The sequence below is a fragment of the Harmonia axyridis genome, chromosome 3 (genome assembly GCF_914767665.1).
Source record: "Harmonia axyridis chromosome 3, icHarAxyr1.1, whole genome shotgun sequence".
NCBI classification, from domain to species: domain Eukaryota; kingdom Metazoa; phylum Arthropoda; class Insecta; order Coleoptera; family Coccinellidae; genus Harmonia; species Harmonia axyridis.
The window spans coordinates 55,273,465-55,283,881 of NC_059503.1; positions in this window are offsets into that span (position 1 = coordinate 55,273,465).

Here is a 10,417-nt window from a genome sequence, read left to right on the forward strand (position 1 = left end):
CTTCTAATTGCTGTTCTTGGAATAATCATTAGCAAATCATTTTCTTAAAAATATGAAATCTATATTATTATTTTATATGCCTTTAGTAAGACGTTGCACAGTTTTTCATATCATGCTACCATCCTTGAACCCTTCACCGAAACAGTACATTTTTTTTCAATGCATCTAGGTAAGTGTTACATCCGTTCACCGTAGTTATTCTTCACTCAACATTAACATTATCTTGTTTCACAGAGTTGCGTTATATCCAGTGGAACCTAATGCAACAATGCATCCAAAATATAATCGAAAGTGAACCGAAGATTACCAAAGACATTTCCGGCACCCAGTCAATATTTAAAAGCAGTTATTACATTCACCCGTCGCAATTCGCATAAAACATATTGATAGAATCGGCGTTGCACAAAACCCACATTCGAAAATGGCGTATTGCTCAACGATGACGGAAACGGTTTTTCATATGAAACTTACGAGGAGAAAAACTTTGCAGCGAGTATAGTCCTTGCTCTCACGTCGTAGACCACAGCCGAAATGTTCAATTGACCTCAAAACTTCCTGAGATCCGTTGCCAAATCGTCTTGGAATATACTCTTTACGTACAGACAAGGCAAGGTTATGATCAGTCATAAATTTAACCTCACAATTTTATCACGTAACTTTCAGCTGTGCTTGTCGCAATTTGAATCCTAATGGATGGCGATACAGATCGCATATTGATCGAGCAGTAGAATTTGATCGAAATATCTACTCTAATTAAACTATTCTTCAGATGGCGCCAGAAATGCGGTAATGAATAAATGGTCAAAAAAAAACTTGGCCACCTAAAATCGTTGTCCAAGAACTTCTGTAATTTTTCATGGATTAAAATTGTTTCTACGCCAAATTGAAGATTAATTCTTTGATATTAAAACAAATTCCAGAAAAGTTCTCCAAAGATATTTACAATAGGCCAATTGAAAAGTTTCCGGTTTACCGTAGTAAAACACTTTTTTTGGCAAAATTCGATTTTATTATTCAACATAGTTGCCTTTGAGGGCGATACAGTGATTATAGCGTTCTTTCAACTTTCCGATAACATTTTTGTAGCACGATTTGTCTTTCGCTTCAAAATAGTTTCGACGATTACTGCTTCATTAGCGTTAAATTTCTTTTCAGCGAGCATTCTTTTCAGGTCTGAGAGCAGGAAGAAGTCGCTGGGGGCCAGATCTGGCGAATACGGTGGATGCAGAAGCAATTCGAAGCCCAATTCATGCAATTTTGCCATTGTTTTCATTGATTTGTGACACGGCGCATTGTCTTGATGAAACAGCACCTTTTTTTTCTTCAAATGGGGCCGTTTTTCAACGATTTCATCCTTTAAACGATCCAATAACGCTATATAATAATCGCTGTTCATAGTCTGGCCCTTTTGGAAGTAATTAATGAAGATTATACCTTGTTCATCCCAGAATACTCATGCCATAACCTTTCCAGCTGACTGTTGTGATTTTCCTCGCTTTGGATTCGGTTCATCGTGTGTAGTCCACTCAGCTGACTGTCGATTGGACTCCGGAGTGAAATTATGGAGCCATGTTTCATCCATTGTCACATATCGACGCAAAATTCAGTTTTATTGCTCTTAAACAGCTTCAAACATTGCTCAGAATCATTAACACGTTGTTGCTTTTGATCGATTGTGAGCTCGCGCGGCACCCATTTTGCACACAGCTTTCTCATGTACAAATATTCGTGAATGATATGATGTACAATTTCAGATGATATCTTCACAATGTCTTCTATCTCGATCAACTTCACTTTACGGTCATTCAAAATTATTTCGTGAACTTTTTTTATTTTTTCGTCGGTGACAGACTCTTTTGGGCGTCCACTGCGTTCACCGTCTTCGGTGCTCACCAGGTTTAAACTTAGCATACGAATCAATGATGGTTAATTTTCCTAGTGCAGACCCCGGAAACTCTTCATCAAACCAAGATTTTGCTTCAACTGTATTTTTTCCCTCCAAAAAGCAATAATTTATCATTACACGAAATACTTTTTTTTCCATCTTCTTTCAAATAACAAGTAGCTATACTCACAACGCAATATCTGGAATATCTTACAAAGTAATGGTCAGACTGCTTCAAATTTTGACAAGTATCGTTTTAAGGTTGGTACTAACTAAAAATCATATGGATTTAATACTAGAATAGCCATCTGTGAAGTGAATCAGACGTTGGACTCTTCAATTTGCCTAATAGCTTATTTATACAGTTTGGAAAAAAAAAATGTATTTTTAGTCCAATTTCTTACCAACTCGATATCTTGATTTATTTTGAAGATATACCTTTTCAAATAAAACACGCCAAGCGGAACAGGCCGGTATATCAAGAGCAGCACGTACCGAATTATTATTATTTATTGGGAGCTCAATATGCTCAACGTTACACATAAGACGTTCTTCAAGAAGCTTTAGTTCCCTATACTTCATTTGTTGGAAATGACTTCATTTCAATTGTGATTAAGTTGATATCCAATGATTAGAATGGCCTGCATGTCGCCCGGATCTGAATCCTATGAACATCTCTGGGATCAAATTCAAAGAAACATTCGTCGTCGTCCTATTGTACCAGAAACACTTCATAAGCTGCGTTTTGCGTTGTTGCGAAATTCCTCAAGATCGCATTATTCATCTCATCAATTCGATGTTCCGTCATTTCCGCTAGAGATAGGAACACGATATATTGAAAAATCCCAATTATTGTTTTCTTTCTGTTTCAAATTAGCAATTAAATTTTGTTCCCTGAAACAATTCCAGGCTTTTATTTGAATACTTGTATCTTCGAAATAAATCAAGACTGTTAAGAAATTGAATTTTATTGTTGTATGAATAAACTATCAACATTTTTGGAAAATTTTTCTGGAGTTTGTTTCAATACCAAAAAATTTATCTTCAATTTGGCGTGGAAAGAATTGATATCGATGAAAAATTGCAAAAGTTCTTGGTCAACGAACTTAAGCAAAATTTCAGCTGACCAAGTATTTTTTTTTCCGTTGAGTGTAGATAATTTTTTCCAGAGCTGATCGTCTAAAGATGTTAAATCACAAGATCCCGGTGTACGCATATAATAATAATAATAATGAGTTTATTCAAACCTATATGATCACATCTAGGCCATAAGAAACACATCTTGGATCACAGGGCCAAAAAACTTTTTTTGCAATACTGCGATTTTTTCGTTACATGTGTGGCACGTAGCACCGTGTACATTTTCGTTAGTACCTCTAACTAACGAACACCTTTTTCATGATTGTTTTTCTTATAGTTCTCGAAAAACACATAATTTTCAATATGATTCATTTATTTTTTAGCCTATAAAATTCATAAATCAAATTCTGATGATTCTCGTAAATAAAACAGCATAACAACCAAATTCTTATTGGAGTTGATGATTATATATTACGATTTTTATATAGACCTTGTACATTATTCAGTTGTTATTTTGTTGTAGTAGAGATGCATTAAGGTTGTTATGTATGCCATAATTATTTTGAATAATTTAGTATTGTCAGAAGAAATACATGATATATTCTATTTGAAATTGAGATATTCAATAGGTTATGGACCCAGTCACGATAATATTGTAAAAAAATATAAAAATGACAGAAAAAATCATAAGTTAGTTTGCCAAATTCGGAAGCAAAGTTTTCCCGTATTTTTGGACATTTTCAAACTTGAATTTCGAATATTTCGAAGGGAAAAAAATTCCTCCATCGTATAATTTGAAAGATTCTCAAAATAAACAAATATTTGAATGGATTGCCCTACCAAAATGAAGTCAATAATAACGAGAGTCTTGGTAACTGTCAGATCTCAAATCTTCCGATGATTAACCAGTGAATTTCAAAACAATCTCTAATAATTCCTTCTTAAAAGCGTTCCCCGATTATTTGTTCTAAATCCCATAAGATAATCTGCAATTATATCCTTCGAAATTTATTAATATCACGTCTGCCGATGGGTTCATCGGGTATATACCCATCCATAACTGATACACCGTGACTAGGTCTGGGTCACGCGAGCAATACGTTGCCCAATTTCCATCAGACTTATGGCATTCCCAAAATATATGCAGTTATTATGAAATTATGAAGAACGCCGGGAGAGTTCGTGGACGATTTCATGACTAATTAGCCGAGGGGAACAATTGCATAACGAAATCGGTCAGAATTCGATCGCGACTGACTAGACGGGGACGCGAAGTGAGATGGTATTCGAGGATGCATCAAATAAATCAAAATTGTTGATTTACAACCAGTATCCTTCATATTCAACTCGGTTCTTTTGAATACTAGAATTTAATTTGACATAAGATGCGCTGTAAGTCGTGAGATTAGTGTATCCCAGTCAATTGAAGATAGAGCTTGGACTAAAAAAAAATTTCCGATTTGAAATCTCTGATTGCAAAATGCATTTAAGAATGTTGTATGTAGCAATCTTTTTTCAGCAGCCTCAACTTTTATAACTCTTATCTGATTTTGATGAAACTTGTAGAGAGTACCTCTACCTCTACTCTATTGGCAGGGTCGTCGCACATAGGTCACTTTTAACGAGCTACGCGGCCAAAAATATTTTCTCATTTTTATCATTTATATTCGATATTTATCGTTTCTATGCAGTATTATATGTCTGATTAAAGATTTTTTAATCAGTTCATCTCGTAAAATGTAAATAAAAAAACATTGGAATAGAAAAAAAAAGTCGTCTTGGGATTCCGTAAATGAAAAGCCGTGATATTCAAAACAAATGTTGGATTTATTTAATTTTTACGTTGAGTGAAACAATTTCTCCGCAAAATAACATAAAAATACATATCTTTGTGCAGTAATAATATTTTTATTCAATTAAAAAGTCATCTTCCTCGCAATCTGAATCGGGTTCGAGTTGGAATCTGCCGGCAATAGCATTTCTATTATTTCAGGACAAAAACTTTTTGATATTGATGTTTTTGGGGCCTAAGACTGCTTATCAATGGATCCGAAGTCAATAGTAATCTGTGATATACATCAAGGTTGCATTGTTCTCTAGAAAACTTTCTAGCTAAATTCTCACGATATACGCGAAAATGTTTATTACGCGCTTCTGCAGCCTCCTCCGACAATTATTTACCTATTGGTAGCAAAGCTTTTTCAATGATAGTTTCTCCATGTACTAAAATCATTGTTTAATTGTTTTTAAATTGTCATCACTAGTGCCATAGTTCGATAGTAAGTGATTTTCCAGATAATCGAGTTTTGTAATCGACGATAATTTGTTTTAAATGATTATCGTTAGTTTTTAAAATCCAATTCTGGCCGCGTGGATGGTTAAAATTGACCTATGTGCGTCGCAAGCCAAACTGCCGCCCTAGACAGAGACCCATTTGCCGCCCTAACAGAAGCTCAATCTGCAGAATGCTAAAAATTAATATTGGATAATTGGGGTCCAGGGCTGGACACTTTTTCATAAAAAGTATTTTAGGAAGGAAAAATGTATTTTAAGTGTAATCATTTGTTATGAATTCAAATTTTAATCCAATAGATGATTTAGGATAAGTGGAATGCAATAAACAAAAAACGTGCTCAACTGAAGAATGAAGAAATGAAGAAATGAAGCAGAATATAGAATATAGAAAAATAGACAATAATTCAGTAACGATATATCCCATTATGGTTAAATTCATTTGGTATGTGTGAACATCAAATTAAACCATCATTATATCAGAATCATTAAAAATTCAAGAAAAGTATTGAAGAAAAAATCAAATATTTCCGTGACAACAAATCCCACTGAGTTGCAATTTTGCATGTAGATGTATGTTAAAAATTTCAAGTTTCATGCAAAATCTTGTTAATTGTGTCTATAGAACCATAAAAAATTGAAGCAGAATTTAAAACAAAAAAAAATATTTCCGCAACATCCAATAGGATGAATGAAAATTTGTTTATATACCTACCTAATTTGTGAAAATTAAATTAATAACATTGTTGTTTATTTGATTCTTAAGAAGTTCAATTCCTTTTGTTTCATTTCCTGTTGGTTTTTTGATGAATATTTTTCCAATCGAAAAAAATAATGAACCATTGTTCGAAATTTGCATTATTTTTTTCAGATAATGAGCACCAAATGTAGAGATAATTACTCAGAACTTCTTTGGACAAGATCAAGTTAATTCGTTGGGGTTTCTACATCTACCAACCTCTGGAAATGTCTCTAGATTTCATTCAATTCTTCACAGAATTTGGCTGACCTTCATGAAGTACCTACTGATTGGATTGAAATTGATTTGGAACACAAAATTTCAATAAATGTAAACACAAACCTGATGATCAATAAATATATTTCATTACTGAAAATATTTTAATTTTTGGCTGAAGGAATCAGGTTGATGGCCACAAATACATTCATTAGGTATTATTATAATTTTAATTCGATATCACCTATATGTATCAATTCCATCGCAAGATTAATTTGAATGCATATTTTGGATGACTCACCTAAAGGTTATCTACTTTTTGATATCTGGTTTTTAGCTCAGTCCTCCTGAAAGTAAAATGATTTTCCTCACCAATAATCTGAGCCTTGCTTGATTCAAGGGATTCCTGTTCAGTGAACGATTTGTAGTCAAACTTGTAGGAAGTTTCAACGTTCTTCAAAAGCAAGGGCGTAGAAATAGGGGGGTACTGCGTGTAATTACCCCCCAAGATTTCCAAATTTTCTCCCCAAAATTTCAGAATTCTCGCATACCGAAAAACGAAAATTTTTCCATAAAATGAACCAATAATCATTTTACTTACCTTTGAATTGGACCCTTTTACAGTTTATTATCGCTCTCAAGATGAGCACTTTTATTGCTCTACTAGCACGTCTATGTCCGAGGTTTATTATTTTCCTCTATTCGCTTTGTCGGTGATGCCTCTTATTTGCCTTCTGTGATTTTTGCATTCGTCATCGGTATACACTTACCCGTTGTTTTCGTTATCTATTTGTATCAAGCTCGTCACAAAATTTCAATACTGTAATTATATAAAAACTGAACTGAGTAATTAGCTTAGAAAAATTGTCTGGAATGTAGTATACAATATATTGTGTTTCATTCGAATAACAATTTATTTATGCAGATATCAGTTATGATGTTATGAATTGATTATATCTGAACGGTGTTTAGGAACACCGTTTACAAGATATTTAACTTGAATTGGCATAGATATTCCTATTTGAAGTTTTTATCTTTTCTAGAAGGGTGTCCGCTTATTCTTTCTTTCTTTCGTAAAGCACTGGTACTTAAGAAAAATGTAGAAAGAAACTCTGGTCTAGTACTACACTTTATGGTTTGTTGTAGTTTTGTCGTATCTACTATTGGTTTCGAGAAAAAAATTCACATAACTGTAGTAATCCTCAGGAAATTCAAAATTATTATGAACATCCAGTTAGTAAGCTTTGTTGAATGAATTAATCATACGTTTTGGTACTTATTTACCCATTCTGAAGCGACTATTAATAAGATTCGATAAACTGATATGAGCATCACTAAAAAGTACGACTACACAAAAAACACCCTGTATCTCGAAACAAATCCATTGCGGGCTCATGTTTATGGGACTCTTCATTCTTAAAATTATTCAAGGAATCTCTCATTTTCATTCGTAACTCCATTTTAGGAAAACCCAGTTCAATGTGAAAACAATCGAATTTGTAATAAAAAAAATATTTTGAGTAATTTGGTTCGTTATTAAAACCTCTTTTTCTCGCATTACAGAGATGAGTGAACGTTGTTGGATTTTTTTTTTTCGATTAACCGGGTGTCAGTAGCTTTTGGGTGTTCGTTCAATCATACACAAATTGCTGTATATCTAAATATATTAGGTTTTACAACAGGAATTATTCAATTTGAAATGGTTATAATGGTTAGTGTCGTAAAATCAACTCCTGCATCTACTAACAGAGTAATTGATATACCTAATACATAGGTGCGCTGAATTCTGGATTATCAAGATTCAAATAACTTGCAATTGGTTTGAGCATATTTCCCAAATTGTTGATCCCGATCACTTATTTTGTACATATTCCATTTTTGAAAATCAATGAAAAATTTCCCAAGACTATTGGACGGTCTTGAATGTGAATATTTCTTCACAATGGTATAAAAAAAGTTGTCAGTAATTGTGAATTCTCTTGGTTTGTTAGTTTTCGTGTTCGGAATGAATATTGAGAATGTTGAACTCAAATCCTTGATTTCTGTAGTTTTCAGATAATAAAGTTCATTTTTTCGACATGCCTCCATGCAATTAAAAGAACAACATTTGTTCATCAACCAATTGTAAATGACGAGTGCCTCATATTATTCTACCTTTGTTCCTAATTAGTGTGATCCAGGACTTGTTCTAAAAACTTCTTTTTATTTTCATTAGTTAAGATAGATAGATATCTGAGGGAAATATTCATCGGAACTGCTTTTCAAGAATGCTGCAATTTTTATCCATAATTGTATATAACAATTTTGTATTTCACGTATGGGCTTACAGTAGATTTAAGTATTGAATATATTTTCCAGTGATTTCCCTTTCATTGATAAATCATGAAAATATATTAGAGAAAGAAAAAGAATCTCTCTTCTTTGTTTCTTTCCAGAATATTTATATTCACCACTTCACCATACTCGTCAGTAAAAGTCTGTTGTAATTGGTTTTATGGAAAGAAGTGATAAATTCCGTGAAATCAAAAAATGTTAAATTGAAGAATAACCATCAACATTTCGTCCATGTGTTATATGACATTTTTTGTTGCAAATCACTTGTATAATCTCCCCTTGAAGTTAGGCCGTTTTGAAAGTGTACACCCTGTATATTCCTAGCTTGATTTCTGAGGTAGTGAACTTTCGGTTGTATGAGCAGAATTTTATAATTTAAGGTAGTCTTCTGAAATTTTGTATCTTATTTGCTTGATACATCCATTTTTGTTTGTTCACCGATAAATATTGAAAACTCTAATTCAGAAATCAATATGACGTTTGGAAGCTGCAATGAATATGACAATCAATTCCAATCGCAGATGGAATGAAAATTAGTCAAAACGATTACGACACCAGGTGTTGCAGCATTATTATTACATATCAATATCAAGTGATGGAATATATGTTCTGACCAAGTTCGAAATAAGAAGAATTATATTGGATAGCAGATGAGAAATATGATATTCCTGGACTTGTAAAATTTAGAGATCTCCGAAATATACCTATCCTGTCGCGCATCCGCCAAATTCATTATGGTAAAACGTTAATTCATACAATTCATCCACATCACACGAAACATAAAATATCCAAACCTTGATCTCGATGGCTGATTATCTGGAAAAATGAAATCGATTGACACTTTTTGGGTGTGGATTACCAACTCTAAGCGTAATCGATTCAAGATTATATATCCTCAAGCACAAATAAATATGGTGTACGTGCAATATTCAAACTATTCCTAATCTTTCACCATAAGAATTAAGAAATACTAATGTTGAGATTTCGATCGACAAGAGCATGATTTTTTTTTCGTCAAAAATCATTATGGTGATTACCTGTAGTAAAAAACATTGATAAGTGGCTAACCAATGTATGAAATAAAAATGTATTCCACTTTTCGTGACCGCCTCAAGCCCTCTTTATCTGTATACAGGGATTACAGGGTCTCTAACTGTCTAATGACTAGTGCGATAAGGCTAAGCTGAATATGAAGGACATCTATGTGAGTTGGGAAATTACGACGTTAATTGATAATTGTAATTAGTTCACTGTACCTGCTCTCTTGGTGTTTTCGAAAATTTGCAAAAATTTCAAACATCAACAACCTTCGAAGTTAACCGGATCTTGGTGATTTTTTGGTGTGATTGCTGACATTAGACTGTCGAGTTTGTTGAAAGAATCATTCCTAGAAATCCAGGTTCGTTGGTATTGAATTCTTCTTTCATAAAATCAATAAAAAATTACATTCTGTGTTATAGTTGCCAATACGCGAATACAAAAATCGAAACAGCAGAAAAATGATCAATAAATCGAGTCGGATGGTACAATTTCCTTCGTCATTTTCTGACCAAATCAATGCGCAAGTGAGTTCAATTTTTGGACAGTTTAGCTCTCCAGCGATCTCTGTCCAAGACATCCCCTCAAACCATCGTGAAGAGGTGACTCTGCAGTAATAACGCGGCAACCCTCATAAAGCCGCCAAGGCTGCACTGTGGCGTGTGCCGCGACACTTATAACGCCACCTCTCGGACAAGCAGAGTCACTACAGTCTCAATTTTTTAATTTTGGGCTGAATGGGTTGAAATAATTTTTTAAGAATTTGTGTTAAAATTCTGTTCTGTTTGTATTGTGAGAGGACGAAAGGAATTTCTGAAAAAAATGTTCTGGGG